This window comes from Rattus norvegicus, chromosome 8, assembly GCF_021556685.1.
Source record: "Rattus norvegicus strain SHRSP/BbbUtx chromosome 8, alternate assembly SHRSP_T2T, whole genome shotgun sequence".
Taxonomy (NCBI): Eukaryota; Metazoa; Chordata; class Mammalia; order Rodentia; family Muridae; genus Rattus; species Rattus norvegicus.
In genome coordinates, this window is record NC_141541.1 from 104,196,313 (window position 1) to 104,218,309 (window position 21,997).

A 21,997-nucleotide genomic window follows, 5' to 3' on the forward strand; every position below is an offset into this window, starting at 1 on the left:
GGAAATGAAGTGAGCCTCCCTGGCCATCGGTCTCAGCACAATCTGGGAACCTGTTAACATGTAAATTCCTTGGTTGGTTATGATCAAGATACACTGTCTCCAAGTACGAAATGCCAAAGACAAATCAAAAACATTTTTTAAAAAAGTTACAAACTCCAGAGTTAAGACACAGAAATGTTTTTCCCCCGTTTTTGTTTTGGTTTTCAACAACCTCTCTAGCTGATTCTGATGTTTGTTCACAGTCTAGAACACACTGGGATACTTGTAGCCTCAGGAAATGAACAGCTTTTCCTGTCTTCCTGCTTTTGCTTATGTTGTTACCTGAAGCTGTGAGTTGTCACTCGTCACTACGGAAACTGCACTTTGGGTTCTGTGTTGTTTTGTTTTGTTTTCCGAATCAGGGTTTCTCTATGAGGTCCTGGCTGTCCTGGAACTCATCCACTGAGCAGGCTCACTTAGGGGGAGAGAAGACAAGGACCTTGGAACCAGTCTTTTCTTTAGGCATCCCTGGCCCCTAGCGAGGAGAGTCCTAGACCCACTGCATTCCAGGTCCTGGTCCTAAGCTCCCTGATCCCAACATCTCCTGTCCCCACCATCCCTTCACCAAGTACCTCTTCTGGTTTTTTTGCCTTGTTGTGTTTTTTTGCCCTACACTTTTTCAGAGAACCTCCACTTTGAATCTTTCCTTAAACCCCTGGCCAGAGCTACCTCTCCTGAAGTTCCCTTCCTTCCTTTGCCCTTCCTGGTAGCTGTCACAGGTAATGGTCCCTGTAGTGGCTTGAGTGAGAATGGCTGCAACGGGGCTCGGATATGTGACTATCTGGTTGTCAGTTGGTGGAACTGTTTGGGAAGGTTTAAGGCTTTGGTTTTATTGGTCGAGGCGTGCCACTGGGCGTGGGCTTTGAGGTCTCAAAAGTCCACACTAGGCCCAGTTTCTCCCTCGGCCTCCTACCTGTGGACCAGGATATAAGCTCTCAGCAAGTGCTCCAGTGCTATGCCTGCCTGCCACGGTGCTGCTCCCCAGCTATGGTGATCACGAAATCACCCTCTGAAACTAAGCTTCCTTTTATACGTTGACTCGGTCACTCTGTCTCTTCACAGCAAGAGAATCGTCACCAATAGTCCTGTGTCTGCTCCCTCCACTGAACAGTCTCTAGTGTAAGCACCGTATGTCACTCATGTCCACACACCCAGCTCTTCCCCTTTATCTCCTTCTAAAGCATGTGATTAATAAGAAGGCCAATGAGATGCAACCAACCCCCGTCTCCACATCAGACATCAACACACGTCGTTGTCCAAGGACATTCAGAGCTGAGGAAGCAGTTACCAAAGGCACCTGTGACCACAAAGAAATCCCTTAAGGAGCCCCACAGCCGAGGCTAACCACAGAACACATTCTAGACGTTTATAAATATCCAGTATAAACCTCATCTAGAAATTTCTCCTCTAGTCAGAAGACAGAGCGACAGGAAAAGCACCAGATCCAGCAGTATAAGAAAGAAGCTTCCAAACAGGTCCCTCCATATACACTGACTAGCAACATGATCCCATTATTAAACCCAGTGTTTTGTTTTTCTCAAATGAAAAATCAGAAAACACAATATGGATTTGATCTCTGCCATTTCCAAGTTGGGTAACCCCAGGTAGGCAGGTCACTCTCAAAACAGTAGCTGCTTATCAATGGAAGGCAGCAAATTCACACATAAAAAATATATTCATTAACAAAAGCCTTTCAAACTATATTCATTAACAAAAGCCTTTCCTCCATATCTCCAGTTATAGCTTCTTTCACAGTCACCAATTACTGACTGAAGGTGTCCCTTCTCTTGGGCTCAGAAACAACCACAGACTTTGAGTTCTCTTCTCCAGGCCAACTTATTTCCCATAGTCAAAGTCTGGCTGCCCAAAGGCTCATTTTGATGGACCATTAAGCAGTGAGAGATTTTTCAGAGTTTTCCCACTGATAATAATCTTGGGTTTAAAAGATCGTTTAAGAATAAGATAAGGGTGCCTATGAGGTAAGATGGCCCTGCAGGTAAAGCTACTTCCTGCCAACCTTGAAGGCCTCAGTTAACCCTCCTCCCCCAAGGCCTCACACGGTAGAAGGAAAGAACACACTCTGAGGCGCATGAATGCATACACACAAAATGAATAACAGTCTATAGTTGATTCTAATGAAACACATGTATAAAAAGGCCGCAAAACATGCATTAACTGAAAAAAAAAAAAAAGGGCAGGGGTGTGGTGGCACACGCTTTTGATCTCTGTGAGTTCAAAACCAGTTTGGTCTAAAAGGGAAAAGAGAAAAGAGTGAGAAAGGATCAGCCTGAGCCATACAACATTCTGGAAGCTAAGGCTGAAGGAGGGGTGAAGGGTCAAGAGTTCAAGACCAGCCTCAGCTTCACAGCAAGTTTGAGGCCAGCTGGAACTACGTGAGTCTCTGTTAATAGCATAACACACACACACACACACACACACACACACACACACACACACACACGCGCGCGCGCGCGCGCGCGCGCGCGCGCGAGCGCACATCGCTAGCAGACATGCACACAGAAAGGGGTGGTAATGAAGAAAATCGCTCTTACAGATTTCTTTCCAATATTAGCTCCTTTGCATGGCAACCGCTGCCTCTCTGGGGTTTTCTAAGCTGCTTTTCACGGGTGGCACCTCACTGACCTGATAATACTTCAAACTCTGTAAGAACTGGGCCACTCTTAAAAAATATCCCCCTGGACCAAATGGGTGCCACGGTAAAGTAAACCTAAGGAAAGATGTAGGAAACAGGGCCTTTGCAAGATTAAAAATAATAGTAAAATAAAATCTGACCAAGCTTTCCTGTGGAAGAGCGCCAGAACCTGAGAGTTTCTGGTTGGTTCACAAAGGTTATAAACACTAACTTGATATCAGGCTACCGGTTCAATTATATACTAACTTGATATTGTCTTTCCACCAAATTATTGATGAGCTGCATCAAGATACTCAACAGACTCATTTATCAAACCTCAAAACCCTAGTTTGCATTGATTTTCATCTATAAACAGAACACAGTAAGTACATATTTATTGCCAAGGACAAAAAAGTGGAGGAAAAAAGAATCGATATAACTATAAAACACAGCATTTAAGAAAAGAAAGGGAAATGAGTTCAAAGAGCCCACTCATGTTATTGGCCGGTCACCGTGAATGAATCAGCTCTGAGCCTGCTTTCCGTTCACCTGAACATGTTAATCTGTTCAGTTATGGGAACGACATGTAAATGCTGCCTGCACGGGCTAGGGCATTATTCAAACTGCTTGATTAGTACTAGTTGTAGGCCACACTGCAAAGCCTCCACTCTGGCCTTTCCCGTTGGGATCTGTGCGTGTTGACTTATCAATGGAGTCTAGAGTAGCCCAAAAGCTCATAAAACGGGGAGGTGGGGATCTGATACTGGTACAGCAATAACTAACAATGATGTCTTAAACTTAAAGACATCCAAGTTCTATTTTATACTCCTAAAATTCTCTTTTAGGTCCAAAAGATGAAGGGTCTTCTGTACTGTCCCTAACGGTTTTTATAATGATGTTACTGGTTTTTGGTTTTTTCTTTTTTTTTTTTTTTTTCTTTTTTGGAAATAAGGTCTCAGGTTCTTATCATCTTTTGTTTTAAAGAGATTTATTTCCTAAATCTGTGTCTTTCAACAACTTAAGATTTTGTTTCTTAATAACATAATGAAACTGGTTTCCGTCAGCATTTTTAAACTCACCGACAACCCCTTTGCTTTTGATCATAAAGGAATCCCCACCCTCAACGTACACATACACACTTTCTTCTACATTACTAAATCATCTATCTACTCTAATATCAAAAAAAAGATTGTCTCTTCCTGCTTTCTTCCTGATCAGATCGGATCTCTCTCTTCTTTCTCCTTTTTTTAATGTGTGCATATGTGTATAGGTAAGAACTCAACTTTCAGGGGTTAGTTCTCTCCTTCCACCCTGTGGTTTCTAAGGATTCAAACTCAGGTAGGGAGTTTTAACCGCAAGCACCTTTATCTACTGAGCCATCTTGATGGCCCCAGATTGGATCTTTTATAGAAAGCATGCCTATATAATGTTATCCTCCTGGTATTCTTGTAGTTTTTCTTACAACAGAGTTACTCTAAAACTTAAAACAACAACAACAACAACACACACACACACACACACACACACACCATTTGTAAGGCTGGGACTAGCTCAATGGTAGAAATCCAAATAGCAAGCATGAAGCCCTGGGTTTCGACCCAGAGCTGGGTAAAAAAGGAAAATTAGTTTGTCAGTTTACTATAAAGACTAAATAGAGTCCTTCTTCACAAGCAGACCTTAGGAACAAAGCTATCTCTAGATCCCACCAAAAATATTTTCTAAAAGGAGGGAAAAATCCTACCCATCAAACTCCTCACCACTGTGCCCACAGTGTTATTAAGACACAATTTTCTGAGGCTGGAGAGATGGCTCAGCAGTTAAGAGCACTGTCTGCTCTTCCAGAGGTCCTGAGTTCAATTGCCAACAACCACATGGTGGCTCACAACCATCTGTAATGGGATCTGATGCCTTCTCTTCCGGTGTGTCTGAGAGCAACAGTGTACTCATATTAAATAAATAAACCTTAAAAAAAAGACAATTTGCTAATGAAAATAAAATAGGAAATAATAAAAACAACCTGCTTTTACAGAAGCTATGCACACACCAAACAGGCTCTTCCAGACACAGGCGTGCTGAATAGAAACAGGGTGATCAAAGCTGACCTCATACGGGATGATCATGTGACCTCACGCAGTAGCAAAGGTCCCAGCAACTGACAGACCATCATTTTATAACCAATAAACATGGCTGTAGCACGAAGACCTCTTTCTCCTTCCCAGGCTTCCTTCATGACCCACAGTAAAATGTTAGTTCCAAACCATAGGACACTGTGAGCCGTTGCACGTTAAAACGACGGTAAAGGGAGTCAGACAGCAATGGGCCTTCCTCATCTGCAAATTCAATGCTCTGGAAACACGGAGAAGAACTCTACAGAACCCCAGTCTGGCTTCCATTTCGAGGTTCTCAGGAGAGGGCTGGTGGGTGGTTTATCAGGGGGAGGACATGTTTCCTCACGAGCGACTTAGTAGATCACACATCCTGGCCTCAGCGGGCCTTCAGTTGCTTTTCCCCTGCCCTCAGCACCGCTGCCCAACTACTGAAACCTCATTTGAGCACTCAGCATTCTCCAGTCTCCTCCCGTCCTCCTTTCCTCCAGAAAGCTCCATTACTATTGATTGCTTCCTCAAATTAAAATCGTGCTCATGGACTACCGAAACGGCCTCCGGCACCTGTTGGACTCTTCAGATAGACACTTGATTATCTGAGCTCTCCAGGCCTGAAGTCAGGCAGTCGTAGGGTCAAATCTCAGCTCAGTCACACGCTGACCATGTGACCTAACACAGATAATCCTTATCATTCTACGTTTCGTTTTTCTCCGATATAAAATGAGGGTAATACTCTTATCTACCTCATAGCTACATAATATAGCCATCTTATACAAGGCCATAGTAAATTCTAACTTATTGTGCAAAATTATATTTACAATTTGGCATCCAGAGCTACATGGCACATCCATTCAAACATAGACAATTTGTCATCTGTCTAATAAATACACGGTTCCTTTAAAACTTAAAATGATTCTTAGCTGGGCAGTGGTGGCGAAGGCCTTTGATCCTAGCACTTGGAAGGTAGAGGCAGGTGGATCTCTGTGAGTTTGAGGTCAGCCTTGTCCACAGAGTTCCAGGACAGCACAGAGCTGTTACACAGAGAATCCCCGTCTCACGGGGAGAAAATATTAAGGAGCTTCTCCTTCCCACCCCCAGCAGGGTTTCAACTGGGCTGACCTCAAACTAAACTCATTCTACCTCCTGAGCACTGAGATTACAGTAGTACCATACCCTGTTTATGGGGCGCTGGGATCAAACCTTGAGCTTCGTGCTCTGCTAACTGGCTCATCTCCTCAGGCCGATAACCTCTCTTGACTCAGCCAACCCTTCATCTCCCCGATGCTAACCACCGAAAGCTCTCCTGGCCTTTCCTTCCTCGCCATTTTTATGAGACCAGCTATCCCGGCCTGTCAAAGATGAAGTGATGAATCATGCCATATAAGGGCCAAGAGTAAGATTGTGCCTCCAACAGCTTCCTCGGCACCACGCACAGCTTAACAGAAAAGACTGGGTTTTGATTTGCAAAGCAGCCATTTGCAACATCTGTCCCAAGTCAACAAGTACATTCCAAACACTTCTTGAACTAGAATTTAGGTTTAGAATCACTGCCCTCTGCCTTGTTTTTCTAGGCTGAGTCTGATCACAATTTGCTCTTGTTCTCTCTCGCCTTGTCCCCATATGGCTGGGTCAAAAGGACCAGTCTTCAGTGTTACTCGCTGTGAGCATGGTTCTGGCACAGTAGAGCATCTTAAGGCTAGGGCAGCCCACTGTCCAATGACTCCGAGCTAACCTGCTTTTTTCTTCCACCTTGAGTAAGCTAAGCTAGCAATGATCTCTCTAGACTCTTCAACTTCCATGTATACAGTCTCTCAGGTTCCCAGCCTCACTCGACACCCCCACCTCAACTCACAATCTATACATTTGATTATGAACTGGCCAGTGATTCTGCCCCTCATTTCTTCCAATGACACAGAGGTCCTCCTTTGTACAGTGAGGTCATGAGCTAGACAAAGTACCATCCTGTGGCTCTCCCGTCCCAACTGCCCACCTTTGTCACGCCAGAACACCATTTATTTAGTCACGCAGTAACTGTTGAACATCTGAACGGCATCCTCATTTGAGGATGAAGTGTAATGACTGCCTCTCAGTTCATCTTCCAGAATGAGAAGACAACTACCACAGTAAGACAGAGAAAAGAACCAATGTTCCAATGGGGAGTGCTTGGAAGATTTTAAAAGGACATTATAAACCCACTACCAATACCTCGCTCATGAAAGGAATTTTCAACACCTCTCCCTTCTCTACACTTAATCTTTTTCACCACATCTTTATTTTACATGAGTTCTTCTTGTTTGTTTTTTTCTTTTGTTTTGAAACAGGTTTGAAACTCACTCTGTAGACCAGACAGAACTCAAACTGGCAGAGATCCTCCTGCCTCAGCCTACTAGGTACAGGAATGACAGGTGGGCGAACATCATTTTTAAGATGTGTTTATTTTACATGTATGAGTGTTTCAACTGCATGTATGTCTGTATGTCAGGTGTATGCTGGGTGTCAGAGGAGGTCAAATGAGTCTATCAGATCCTCTAGAATCGGAGTCACAGATGGTTATGAGCCACCCCATGGGTGCTGGGAATCAAACCAAGATCCTTTGGAAGAACAGCCAGAACTCTTAACCACTGACCCTCTGCTCCAGCCTGCCGTTTCTTCAGTCTGTGTTCTCCACTCTGCATTTATGATTAACCCACATCCTGGGGAACGCTCCTCACTTGCGCTTTCACCCCCATCTCCATGGCTCCCAACTAATCAACCCAGAAATCACTCCAGCTTGCTTTTTTTTTTTTTTCTTAATTTCTTGTACTGCTTTTATGTGAACTCCCTCGAATCACAGACCGTGCACAACAAATCCCGGGAAATGTCCCTCCTACCGCAAACAGCAGTTGAGACCGGTTTGAACTTAGTACCGGGTGGGATCTTTAAGTCATACACTATCCAGAGTTTACACACTTAACAACTTTGCAGTCAGAAAATAGGAACGTGTTCTAAGCGATAATTCAGGAAGCTGTATCCAAAGGGGAGAATGGCAGCGCGGACAGAAGTCATAAAATACTGTGGGGTTGAGGTTGGGGTTGGGGTTGGGAAGAAAGCTACACGCAGCTGTGCTATCAAAGGAAACTAGGAAGAAGAGGCTATGCCTGAGCAAAGAGCTCAAACGGAGAGGGAAACAAGCGAGCCTTCAGGGTGAGAAACGGCACAGAGTTTGGTTCCCAGACCAGCAACCCCATCAGCGAAGAGGTGTGAGCCTTTGTGAATTGAGTGCATACAGTACTAGGAAGGTAGAAACTAACTTCTTGCCTCAATCAGACTGTGCAGGAAAAGCTGGGAGAGAAAGCAAGTTATAATCATCTAAGTATCAAAGAGGCACAGTAAAGAGATCCCTGAAATCAGAAAACCAGGTTCCCAGGCCCAGCTTTGCTCGAGGGGCGAGGGCGGGGCACAGAGAGTCATCTGACCTCCTCGGTCTCAGCTTTCTCATTTGTAAACTGAAGCAGCTGAACTGGCTGACCTCAACGGTCCCTCGGAACAAAACCAGACCAACTGTATATTATTTCTACCATTAGATGCTCTTCGTGCAGGAAAATAAAGGGAAGAGGGGAGGGGTCTTCTGTGATCTCTTTCTAGGTTTTTTTTTTCTTCCTCAACTTCAATTTTCTGTTTTCTAAACTTACTACAACCATGTGCCTCTCACATCACAAATTTAACACTTTCCTATAGAATTTCACTAATGAATTAAGTTTAAGGAGGAGTTGATTACAAGAGGTGGGGGTGGAATTAAATGCCCTTGCTTCACCTTTGTGGGGCCAAAACATGGGTCTCTGTATTCATCCTGAAATTCTAGTTATGATTTCACGTTCCTCCAAGAAATGTTCATTCAGTATTGGCTTCATACAGTATACAGCTTTGAGGTAGAATACATGTCCGTATAAGCCACACAATGTAAATAACCAGGAAGGTTTATTTTCTTCTTTTCAATAGTACCCATTGAAGCGTGGGACAGGGGTAATAATGTTGAAAATAGGTTTCTGTGTTTTGTTTTGTTTTTCAATTTTTAAAGCTTGTACTTGAAAATGCAGCCTGCCGAACCGCACAAAATTTTTGCCACTTTCCCTTTAGACTGATATTTCTTACGCTGCATCCAGAGGCCCCAGAGTTCCAAGAAAGGCACTAAATCCAGCAAACGGATGCAATTTCATTCTGCCCCTACTTGAGCCTATGCACCAGAGGCAAACACGGCAGTCACACAACTTATGGGAAAAACCAATGGATCAGAAAACCCTCAACAGCCACGCAAAGTTTAAAACAGAAAACTTAGTGTCCTCCCTTCCTAGATGCCCGGCATCCCGATGAGCTTCCTGGGCTGTGTGTTAAGCCGCTACACACAGGACTTCACACCTGAGCGCACGACTCCGCCGCAGGGCAGGAGCGCGCCCGCAGGTGTCGGAGACGCCCGCGTCCAGGATCCCCAAGCGCTCGCCAAGCGCGGCTAAGCCAAGCTTGGCTTTCCCGCACGGCCTCCCTCTCCTGCCCCGCGCCCGCTTGCGCGTCCTGACACCCGGCTCCCCGTACCTGCGGCGGCCGTTCGGCAGCTACTGCCCGAGACCCCTGCGCCCGCTGGTCTGGTCCACTCTGCTGCGGCTACTTCTCGCCCGCCTCCTAGCCCCTGCGCTCGCGCCACTGCGCATGCTCGTCCCGCACCCCCGCCCGCACGCTTGAAATCCACTTGCCGGGTTTTAGTTGCCGCACCCAGGGGAGTGGCCGCGGGACTTTTGCAGTCTGATGAAAGGAGGCTTGCAGGAGTTGAAGAGGTTTGGGGTGCGGGAGGGGGAGTGGACCGGAGCTGCAGGGGTGTCATCCCTGCTGCCCACCCTTCACCCAGCCTAATTACGACCGTCTGCACCCTTGAAATGAGTTTAGCACGGTGATTCTCAAACAAGGGGGCATCGGGATTACCTGGAGGTTTTGTTCAAAGTATCCACGTCTTGTGTCCGAATGCGTGTTCCTCATGTGTTCTCAGAACACGAGTATGCGTACCACCTTTGAAAACCACAGCTCAAAAGACAAAATATTTATTAAAGTAAAATGATTTCTCTCATCCTTCTCCCTTTTGGAGAATTCAGATAATCTTTCCTCTTAATTAAACAGCCACACCTATTTAAAATAACCAAAGCCCACACTCAAACAAAGGCGGGATCTTTTCCCGACAACATGTGAGTCAAGCAAATTGAATGCAGCTTCAAGGATTCTTGTTACTTTTCTCGCAGCATAATCCACAGGTGTGCAGAGTGCCTTTGCTGCCCTTTGACCTAGGTCCTATATGACCCTTAGCCCTAGTCCTGAATTGATTCAGAACAGGTAGCAATCAGGCCCCTTAGGAATGTGGCTTAAGTAGACTGAACCTCTTTAAAGTCCAAAAGAATTGGTTGGGCTAAAGAAGTGTGAGATAAGGATTTTTTCTGTGCCTAGAAAATCCCATAACCCAGAAAGCTCCGGAACCCACAAAGTCCTATAAACTTAACGTTTTTGTCTGAGCTCAGATCTACAGGAGGAACTATGTTCGCACTAAATATATTCTTTTTTTTTTTTATTAACTTGAGTATTTCTTATATACATTTCAAGTGTTATTCCCTTTCCCGGTTTCCGGGCAAACATCCCCCTCCCCCTCCCCCACTAAATATATTCTTAAACATGTATGTTCAACATGATCCAGTCATTTCATTCTTAATTCTTATCCAAGATAAATTAAAACATATCACATAAAGACTTGAATACGAATGTAGCAGCTTCCTTCCTTCCTTCTTTCCTTCTTTCCTTCCTTCCTTCTTTCCTTCTTTCCTTCCTTCCTTCCTTCCTTCCTTCCTCCCTTTTTCTATAGCCACAGTCTGGAAGGACTTGACTGTTAAGGGGTGAATGAAAACCAGATGTGCTACATCCGTACAATGAAACACCACTTGGTACTAAAAGAGAATGACCTGGGCTGGAGAGATGGCTCAGCGGTTAAGAGCACTGACTGCTCTTCCAGAGGTCCTGAGTTCAATTCCCAGCAACCACATGGTGGCTCACAACCATCCGTAATGGATTCTGATGCCCTCTTCTGGTGTGTCTGAAGACAGCGACAGTGTACTCACATATATAAAATAAAAATAAATCTTTAAAATAAAAAAGAGAGAGAATGACCTATGTAAATGCCTCACCATAGATTGCCATATCCTCCTATACCGGGAGTGAATAAAGAAAAAGAAAACACACAGAGACAAATGGATGGAGAAAAGGCTGAGATTGGATGGCCTAGGCTCCAGGGTAGAGAGCCACAGGGTCCCGGAGGTGGTTGACTTTGTATAGTTTATTATGTACAGTTGAACATAGAGGTCGGGTCATTGCAGGTAGCTGAACAAAGAGGCAGGCACAGGGTGTCTCAGTGGGAGAGCAGTGGAGCAGTCCCTGTAGGAGAGCATCCTTGGGCAGCAACTGTCAGGAGGGATAGAAAGCAATGGTGAGGTTTTCAGCTCACACTATCAACACCTGTGAATGGTCCAGAGGAAGGTTTTGCCATCCCTCCAAGCCTGTCCTGACCAGGGAAGGCTTTGCCACCTCCATAGGGCTGAGGCACTGGGGTCCTTGAATGGTCAAACCCATTCACTCAGGACTTCAATTGCTCCCTACAATAAACAAATCTCAAAATCATTATGCTGAACTGGAGAAACCGGAGAGAAAATATATAGTGTAAAGCTTAATTTCTATGAAGTCAGATTCTTTATAAGGACAAAAGCAAAGCCAGTAATTGCCTGGGCCAGAGGTAGAGAAGGAGTGAACAGCAACAAGACAATGTGCCTCTTTCAGGGCCACAGGGACATTTCTCTATCGATAACTATGATGATTTGCTGGGTGTATACAAGTACCAAAGCTAAAGCGGATACTTTAAATATGTAAAATTCATTTTCTATAAGTCATTGCCCAAGAGAATTGGAAATGATAGTTAAATATACCTGTAATATATATATATATACATATATATATATATATATGATATTGACTGATAAGTCCATGAAGAAATGCAGTACCTCTTGATTTGGAGGGAAGGCACAAGAAACTCAGTCCCCTAAAGGAAGGTAAAATAATCGGTTTTTAATCATCTGTGAATGTAACTAGTCCCCAAGATGGAATTGTTGATAATAAACCCAAAGTATTTTACAGAAGTTTCTCCCAAACCTAAAATAGCAAAGTATATCATTAGAAATGCAGATAATTGGGGCTGGGGATTTAGCTCAGTGGTAGAGCGCTTACCTAGGAAGCGCAAGGTCCTGGGTTCGGTCCCCAGCTCCGAAAAAAAAGAACAAAAAAAAAAAAAAAGGCAGATAATTATAAACAAAATTGTAAGTGGGCCCGGTGAGGTAGGCCTATAAGCCTAGCTACTTGAAAAGCTGCTACAGGAGGATTATGATGGACAACCACTTGGACATAGGCATAGACTTTACAAGAGTCCGGGCTCTATCCCCAGTAAAAAGGGGGGAGAGGAAAGGGGGAAAAACAGTTGTCTGCTCAACTGACCATATCACCAGCATTGAAAAGTAAGATTTTCAGACTCATGGAGAAAGCTGGGCTCTGTGGCCCATGCCTGGAACCACTGGGGAGGCAGAGGCAGACAGATCTCTGTGAGTTCAAGACCAGCCCATAGAACATAGCGAGCGCTATGATCGCCATAGCTACATAGTTACATAGTGAGGCCCTGCCATATATATTTCCTCCTGGAGATGAAAAATATAAAAATAGGCAAGGAGGTTCCAGGTCAAGGCCCTCAGCTCAGATCTTATTTGATAAACATATTCTACTGAGAATTCAAAGATCAATCATTTAAAAGTAACTAAAGTCATGCCCGCAATCCCAGTTCTTTCTAGGCAAGGCAAAATCAAGAATCCTAGGGCAGTCTCTCCTACATAGCAAGTTCAAGGCCTGCCTGGGCTGCGTGCGTAATGCCCTATCTCAAATAAACACATATTGGAGAGAGGGGGAAATGACTGAAGTAATAGTCTCAGTAGCAAGAATTTACTAAGAAGCCTTATAGTAAGCACAAGTATACTGTATTTACAGTAACCACGGAGAGAGATGGTTGAGTGGTTAAGAGTATTTGTTGCTCTTGCAGAGGACCTGGATTCCCAGCATCTGTATGGTAGTTCACAATCACCTGTAACTCCAGTTCTAGGGGATCTGGTGCCCTTTTCTGACCTCCATAGGCACCAAGCATGTACCTAACGCACAGACATACATGCAGATAAAACACTCACCCACTAAATAAAATGCTTAAATCTAATTGAAAATGTTTTAAAAATCTCTAGTAAACATATGTCAAAATTGACCAGGGTTGCCTAGGGGACCAGAAGCAGTAGAATGAACATATATTATACAGGGGACTTGGTAGATAGGCTTGCACAACACCTGCTGGGCAGTCAGCAAAGGCCATCTACACACTGGAGAGGTTGAGAGCTGTACTGGCTGGTTTTGTGTGTCAACTTGACACGAGCTGGAGTTACTACAGAAAAAGGACCCTCAGTTGAGGAAAATCTTCCATGAGATCCAGCTGTAAGGCATTTTCTTGATTGGCAATCAAGGGAGGAGGACCCAGTCCATTGTAGGTGGTGCCATCCCTGAGCTGGTGGTCCTGGATTCTATAAGAAAGCAAGCTGAGCAAGCCAGGGGAGCAAGCCAGTAAGTAAGTAACATCCCTCCATGGCCTCTGCATCAGCTCCTGCTTCCTGACCTGCTTGAGTTCCAGTCCTGACTTCCTTTGGTGATGAACAGCAATGTGGAAACCCTTTCCTCCCCAACTTGCTTCTTGGTCAGGAGGTTTGTGCAGGAGTAGGAACCCTGACTAAGAGCCCTGTAGCAGCTCAGTCCCCAAGGCTGGAGGTCTCCGCAGTCCCAATCTGTCACTCAATTTCTGGAGGATTCCTGGAGAGATGCTGTTCCTTAGTCCACATTGGAAAGCTGAAGAGGCTGAGTACTGATGTCGGGAAAGAACGGCAGCGCTGTGGCAGCTACAGAGTAGACACACTCACCAGCAAGCAGCACAGTCAGGCAGGAGAAAAAGCAACTCTTTGCTAGGCTCTCCTTTTATCTGTATGCCACTCACTGAAGGAGGTGTGCCTTGGGGGGGGGGGAGGCTTTCCCATCTGGGTTAATCACTTCCAGGAAATGTAGATCCTTACAGTTGGTTCCATATCCAATCAAACTGACAACCAAGATCAACTACTGCACCATATGACCCAGGTTTTCTAGAAAATTCCCAATTTTGAATATTTGCTATCCCATGAGTTGGGTTCAAACATGTATCCCAGTTGCTACTTAGGAAGGAAATATTATCAACACTTAAGTGGGAATATTTTCTATATCTTCTATTACATGTATAAAATAATAATAAAATAATGGGCTGGGGATTTAGCTCAGTGGTAGAGCACTTGCCTAGCAAATGCAAGGCCCTGGGTTCAGTCCCCAGCTCCGAAAAATAGAAAAAAGAAAAAAGAAAATAATAATAGCTAAGAGTTATTTGTCTCCTATTTAAGTCACCATTTTAAGCACTTCAAAGTGTTAAGGTTTATATCCCAATAGAATATATGTAACAGCCCTAAGAAATTATCTTCATTTATAGGTAAAATTTTTATGTAAAATATATTTGGGTTGTTTGTTTGGGGGCAGGGTAGATGAGTGATTGCTATACAGATCTTGAGGCCTGGAGTCCAGATGCCCAACAGGGTAGCCAGTGTAGGTGGGGTTCGACAGCCACCAGTCATCCCAGCCTGGGGGACAGCTAGGGACAGCAGCTTTGTGAAGGGAGCTGGCTAGCCAGACTAGCTGAATTGGTAAAGCTTTGTGTTTTCGTGAGAGGCCCTGCCTCTGTATATAAGGTGGAGAGCAATCAAGAGAGACACCCGATGCCAACCCTTAGCTACCACACATAAATGCACACACATGCATCAAAAATATTCACACCTTTCCATAACACAGCTACATAGACACTGAAGGCAACGAAATAACTAAACTTTGCAAAGATTCATCTGGATTGAGTTTATCTAGGCCATTTGATAAGGGAAGGGCTACCACATGGAGAAAACTCAAGAGTTTGCCACGGCCACTGCTACTGTTCAGCCCATGTTTTCTCTGTACTCCCCACTGTACAGGCTCACACATACAAAGGGATAGGATTTCAACTCAAGATCAGTTCCAAACGTGTGCTGTTATCACAAAGCCAGTCCATGAAAAGGTAGGTCTTTACTCTGGAGACGTCTTGTGAGTCCCTGTGACTTAGCTAGGATTTGCTCTCTAGAACACAACGTTTCAAATTGTGTATAATCATAATCAGTGGCCACCATAGGCACTGGTTTCACTTTGAATTTCAGAAAAACTAGATCCATTAAAAACAGTTTAGCATCTGGGCAATGGTGGCTTGTACCTTTAGATCCAGCACTCTGGAGGCAAAAGCCTGTTCAACTACAGGACAGCCAGGTAGGTTTACATATAGAATCCCTCCCCTCAAAAAAACCCTAACAAGCAAACTACCTAATCAGTTTAGCATATATTATTTGCACAAAACAATGGGTTTCACTGCAACCTTTTTATGAAATTTTATTTTTTATTAGATATATTTCTTTATTTACATTTCAAATGTTATTCCCTTTCCCGGTTTCCTGTCCATAAACCCCTATCCCCTCCCCCTCCCCCATCCGGGTGTTCCCCCCATTCACCCCCCCAAATTCACCACCCAAAATGGGGGTCCAACCTTGGCAGAACCAAGGGCTTCCCCTTCCACTGGTGCCCCAACAAGGCTATTCTCTGCTACATATGCAGTTGGAGCCCTGGGTCACTCCATGTATAGTCTTTGGGTTCACTGCAACCTTTTCATCCACTCACATAATATGCTTTTTCTTTATATCAACTGCCCCATTACCTTCTCTTGTCACTCCATCACATTTCTCTTCCCAAATACTATTTCCAAGTTATTGTTGTTTTAAAGGTTTTTATTCATTCTTTGTGAGTTTCACATCATGCATCCCAGTCCCACTCATCTCTCCACCTCATATCTGCCCTTGCAACCTCCCCACCAAACACACACACACACACACACACACACACACACACACACACAGAGTCTTGTCACGGAAGCTGTAGTATGTCACAGTGTGTCCCTCAGTAAACCACTCTGTCCACACATGTCCACTTGCAAATGTTCATTGCAGTGAGTCATTGGTCTGGTTATTATTGTTTTTATCTAGACTCTACACACCAGAGGAAAAAAACACATGATATTTGTCTTTTCTGAGTCTGGTTATTTGGTTTAACATAATAATCTCCAGCCCCACCAGACTCCCTGCGCATATCATTATTTTGTTCATCTTTATGATTGAACAATAATTCACTGTGTACACAGACCACATCGCCTTTGTCCACTCATCTGTTGATGGGCACCAAGTCTAACCATGATGCATTCTGAAGGAAACCAGGAAGCATGATGTAAACATCTTGAGTTTATTTGGCTTTTTTTTTTTCAGAATAAAGTAGAAAGAAATAGAAGTGAAGAGGACAATATTCAGTTTAACAACATTCAGTTTAGTTCTGGATTTATCTTGATTTTCTTTTTTTTAAAACATCATTTAGAGGAGAAAAAGAATAATCTCAGAAATAAGACAGAGAAGGAAACAAACCTCCATCCCTTCTGTTCCTTCCTTTCCTCTCCTGTTAGGGGTGCCGGGTGTATAACAATTAGCTAAGCCTTTGGGAATGTGAAAATTTGTGACTAAAATTCAAAGCTAAATGGACAGTCTAGCTTGTGGAGTGGAACTGGAACCGAACAACTGTCCTGGAGAGAAATAAGCAGCGGTGGGGAACAGAGCCACACACGTTAGCTGAAACAGATGGCAAGTTATCCGAGAAAATGGAGGCACACACTCCGCAGACACCCTTCACTGTTTACACATGGAATTATACAAGCATCAAAGCGACTGCACCTCAAGACCCTAGACTGCTGGTAACAAGAACACAGGCGCATGGCCCGCCCCTCTCTTACACTGCCTTTCCAGAAAGCCAAAAGTAGTATTTTCCACATTTACCTGTGACTGAAAAAAATATGTAAACTCTGAACTTCCTTTCTGACTTCTCTTTACTCTGAGCCTCCGGACATGTTTCCAGAAATCTGCTTTACAGGGCTCTCCAGGTGGTTGTGATGCGTGCTCAAAGTTCAGAGCTTTTCCTGCTTCATCAGCTTCAAGGCTACGGGGTACTTGAAAGTATTTTGAAAACAGTAAGAAATAATTGTTCTAATCATTACCGTTATATTTTATACACCCTCGGGGTCATATCTGAAACCTTTTCAATTTCAGTGACAGTAATTTGTTACCTATACAGAAAGCTCCCACATGTGTGGGTAATCTTTGTCCTTTATGAATTGCTTCCGAATTCAGTGAAGCCTGCATTGTGTGTGTGTGTGTGTGTGTGTGTGTGTGTGTGTGTGTGTGTGTGTGTGTGTACAACTCTTGTAGAAATGAAAAGACAAACGACTTTACTGAGTAGATTCGTCTGGGTGCAACGGGTGTTTTCCAAGTCTCTCTAAATGAGGTGGGTCCACTCATGCAGTCAGGCTCCAGAGAGTAATTTGTTTTCCTCCATAAGGTTTCAGAACGATGGTTTATACTTAGAGTGTTCATTACTTGAGACTGTACCCAGCCAACGACAACAGACATGTTCTCCCTTGTAACTTTCACCCATGTATGACAATATTCAATAAATAGCCACCCTACTGAAGAAGGGAATGGATTAATCAGATTTGAATTTTGCAAAGGCTGTATTCTATGGAGTAGAACAACTCCAGATAATAATAATAATAATCACATCAACACTGATTTAAAACATCAGCTACGGAGGCCTGGTGATAGCATCGGAGAGCTTATTAACTACACACAAGGCCTCGCACTCTGTAGCCAGCATCACAAAAAGTAAAAATACACCAATAGCAGAATTAACTCATAGACGGGGTACAGAAGCTTTTGAAACTGTTTACACCCATCTCATTTAGGATTTACTAAAGTATATTCCCTTTATACTGTGCATTATACAACAAAATCCTGACAGAAGACAGGAAATGAAGAAAAACAAGTTTTGTTAACAATGTGTTGTGACAGGACTTGAGCTGGCAGTTTCTGCAGCCTCTAGACATCAAGTCACAAAAGTCTCAATGGGGTTGTGGTGCCACCTAGCGGTCATTTTGATAGTACCGTATCTCTAATGGGGACAATTCTATACAAAGACTAATGAAAACCTTCAGGTTGGTTGGTACCTTTTGTTCACTCCCCTAGGTCACAAAGCTTAGCGGTTAGCAGGGACTTGGATACACCCACACCGAACTCTCTGCTTTAACGCTTCACAACTTCACCCACACTTTCTCTCCAAACTTCATCTCCCCACAGGATGAGACAAGCATGCATGAGGCCCTAGGTTCTGTCCTCAGCACCACAAAAAGAAAAGGACACAAATTACTGAATGAGTTTGTCTACTAAGGCAGTGTACATTTAAGTATAGAAGGTAATTTCTAAAATGGTTTACATCGCTTTTATCACTTAAGATTTATATTTTACAATTTATATTATGTATAGTAGGATGTAGCACTGAATATACATAATTAATAAAAACCGTACATAAAGACAAATACTTCCCGGACATAGCGACATACAACTGTAATCCCCACATTAAGGGGACGGGTAGTAGAGCCATTGCAAGTAAAAAATTAAGACATATATTTAAATTTTTTCAACAATACTACTAACCTAAAAAAAAAAAAAAAAAAAAAAAAAGCTGGGATTCCCCAAGCTAGGCAGGGTCCCACGTACACAGACTCGCCTAGAACTCCTGCTCCTCCAGCCTCCGCCTCCAAAGACTGGGATTGCAGACCTGTACCAACACACCCTAGAACGCTTGTGAAGTAGTTTAGTCAAGGCGTGATGATCAGCTGAGAGCAGAAATGTGTGATGAGATCCGACAGGAAATCCGTGGGTCTGATAGTTCAGAAATAGAATTCTAGAAATACAAAACCGAAGCAATCGAAGATAAATTGATATCACGTCTGGGATTTCATTTAAAATTATCCAACTGGGGAAAGAGGGCATAGGGAGGGTGATCATAAGGCTGGGGTGCAGTTCAGTAGAACACGTGCACAAGGTCCCTGGTCAGATGCCCAACTGGGAACAGTGGGGACAGAGATTTGACCACACGAAAGAACTGTTGGGTGGTAGACATAAGGCGATTCTGGATTTTGACCTACCTCTGTTCTGTTGGTGTTAGTACAGATCTGTAAGCCCAGTCTTTGGGAGGTGACTGAGGGGGAGCTCAAGGCTAGTCTAAGCACATCAGATCTAGTCTGGCTCATCTCCCCTCCCTACAGGCTTGTTTTGTTTTGCTTTCTTGTTTTAAAAAGAAGCAAAACAAAAATATCATTCAAGGTAGAAAAAAATCCAGGAAGGAGATAAGACAGACGAATAAAACCTGGAGAGCTTGCAGGGAACGGGTAGCGAGTGAGCTCCGGAGTGCTTACCTGAAAGAGTTATCTGAGGTTTCAGAAGGAATAGGGTTACCCAAGAATAAAAGGGGGCAATGAAGACCCCTGATGCCTTGGGGTTAGGGAGGGGGAGGGAGGAAAAGAGAGGGAGAAACCCCAAGGAGGAGCCTAAGGAAGATGACAAAGGAAACACTGCTAAAACATGGGCCAATAAGCCAAAGAACGCATTCCAGGAAGGCGGTGATCTAGATGGGCAAGATGTGTAAGAGAAACAGGCTGACCCGTCCTTTGGATTTAGCCATCTGAAAGCCATGAGAGGACCTGGAAGAAAGGCACTCAGGTGAATGTCTTTAAGTGGAAGCTTTATTAAGACAGTTATTAACTACACAAGCAATAGATCTGGGATCTGAGGGAAGAGACTTCAGTCCCCACCATACAAAGCCAAGCCAGTGTCCATTCTTAAGATTTCTAAGGGAGGGTGTGACCTCCCTTAGAGGAAGCAGGCTTAGTTAATAGATGACCTGTGCTATGGGACATGGATGACAGGAGTCAAGGAGACACTGGATAGGGCAATGGGCTGGTTAATGTGTGACATTAGTCAAGCCGTCTTGACCCCTGGGGAGCAGTGAGGTGATGAGATGAGGACATTGCTTTCTATGGGTGCTGTAAGGAGAGAAGCATGCAGGCTTGTGAGACTCCTGGGTGAGCCTCTCAGTTCCTTATAGCAGCTTTGAAAGGAGAGAAAGATTACAGGGGGTTGGGGGTGGGTGGCCCAGTCTGTGGGTCTGCTTCCAAGATCATCTGGAAGGTCTGTCAAGGTGTCTGTCAAGCATAAACAAGGACCTGAGTCTTAGTTGCCATTCTATTGCTGGAAAAGAGACACTATGACCAAGGCAACCTAGAGATTAACAGTTTATTGTGTTTATAGTTTCAGAGGGTTAGGATCTGTGATTACTATGGCAGAGACCATGGCAGCAGGCAGGCAGGCCCGCAGGCATGGTGCTGGAGCTTACTGAGTGCTTACATCTTGATCCACAAGCATGGGGAGAAAGAAGAGAGAATGGGACAGGAGGTGGGGGGAGGATGGGGAAGGAAGAGGGAGAAAGAACTAATTGGGAATAGTGGGCTTTTAAAACCTAAAAGTCCACCTGCCCCCAGTGGACACTCCTCCAACAATCCTTCCCAAACAGTTCCACCAACTGGGAGCATCAAGCATTCAAATAGATGAGCCTCTGGTGGTCATTCTTATTCAAACTACACCGTAAGTCTGAGCTTCAGTACTACATAAACTAAATATCGAGGCATATGCCTGCAATCCCAGCACACAGAAGGTGATCAGCCTCAGCTATACAGTGAGCTCAAGGCCAGCCTGGACTATGGGGGACCCAATCTTAATAAGCAAAAGTAACAGCAGAAAAAAGAGAAGCCATTGGTAATTCTGGGGGAAAATTAAGGCGGGGCAGAGGGGCAGAGTAAAATAAACACTGGGTTAGGACTGAATGGGAAATGAAAAATAGGATCAGCCTTATGAAGAAATTCTCTCACAGAGTTTGGCAGAGAAAGACAGGAGTCCTTGGAGAGAAGATTGACACTGCTCATTTATTGACATATCACTAAAGCTGACAATGTGGCTGCCAACTTCCTTTCCTTCTGATTCGCATCTTCCTCCAAATTCAAGTGTAGCTTTGACTAGCTCTTGCTGTTGTTTGACTGTGCCTCACCATGCAGCCAAAGACATCATGCTTATTTATCATGCTGCCTCCTCCTCTAAGGTCCTAGAATTATAGTCATGTTGTCAAAGCTAGCTTGTTGCCACTCTGTGGAGATCAGTGCCTCCCCACAACTTACTGAAGTGTGTCCTTGTGACACTGGGTCATCATGTTGTCATTCACGATTGTGTTGGATCGTATTCACAGGACATATGCAGACTGCCCACGGTGGCCCACCAATGGCACTGGGAGGAGAGGGGTCTGATATTGGAATTTAAGTGAAAAATAAATAATTGTTTGAAAAATTACTTTTTGGGTTAGATTGCCAGAGCTTTGTTGTTTGGGGTCCTGCACTTTAGAATTGCAGCACTACTCAATGAATTGCACACTGGGTTGTTTTCTGTTGTTTTTGTTTTGTTTTGTTTTTTGAGACAGGGTTCCCCTGCATCCCAGGCTACCCTCAAGTTCATTGTAGAGATAAGGATGGCCTTGAACTCTTGATCCTTCTGCCTCTATACCCAAAGTAAGGGGATTGGCACGTGCAACTGTGCCTGGCTTTATTTATTTATTTATTTATTTATTTATTTTTCGGAGCTGGGGACCGAACCCAGGGCCTTGCGCTTGCTAGGCAAGCGCTCTACCACTGAGCTAAATCCCCAACCTATTTTTTTAAATGTAGTTTGCACAGTACTGTAAGTCCTCTGCCCGGAGCCCCATGTGCTAGGTTAGTGCTCTTCCACTGGGAGGCGCCTCGGCTCTGTCAGTGTTGTAATCTTTCTCAATATGATTTAAACATCGCTAGCTTTTCTTGCTTTTTAGCTGATACGTTGCTTGTCAGAGTTGACTGTCCTATGTTAGGTTTCTACTGCTATGACAGGACACCATGACGGAATGTGACCTGGGGAGGAAAGGGTTTATTTCAGCTCACAAGCTCCTCATCACACTGCATCACGGAAGGAAGCCATGAAGGAACCCA

At 44.1% G+C, this 21,997-nt stretch overlaps 1 protein-coding gene across 3 annotated transcripts in view; it reads right to left on the bottom strand.

The window, feature by feature from the left end:
- Pls1 (plastin 1) overlaps positions 1 to 21,997 on the bottom strand; it is a 110,335-nt gene that overhangs the window by 87,063 nt on the left and 1,275 nt on the right. Inside the window, 1 exon segment of one of the 3 annotated variants that reach the window (NM_001108178.3) lies at positions 9,346 to 9,455. The gene's annotated coding sequence lies outside the window, so the exon portion shown is untranslated. 3 annotated transcript variants of the gene reach the window in all.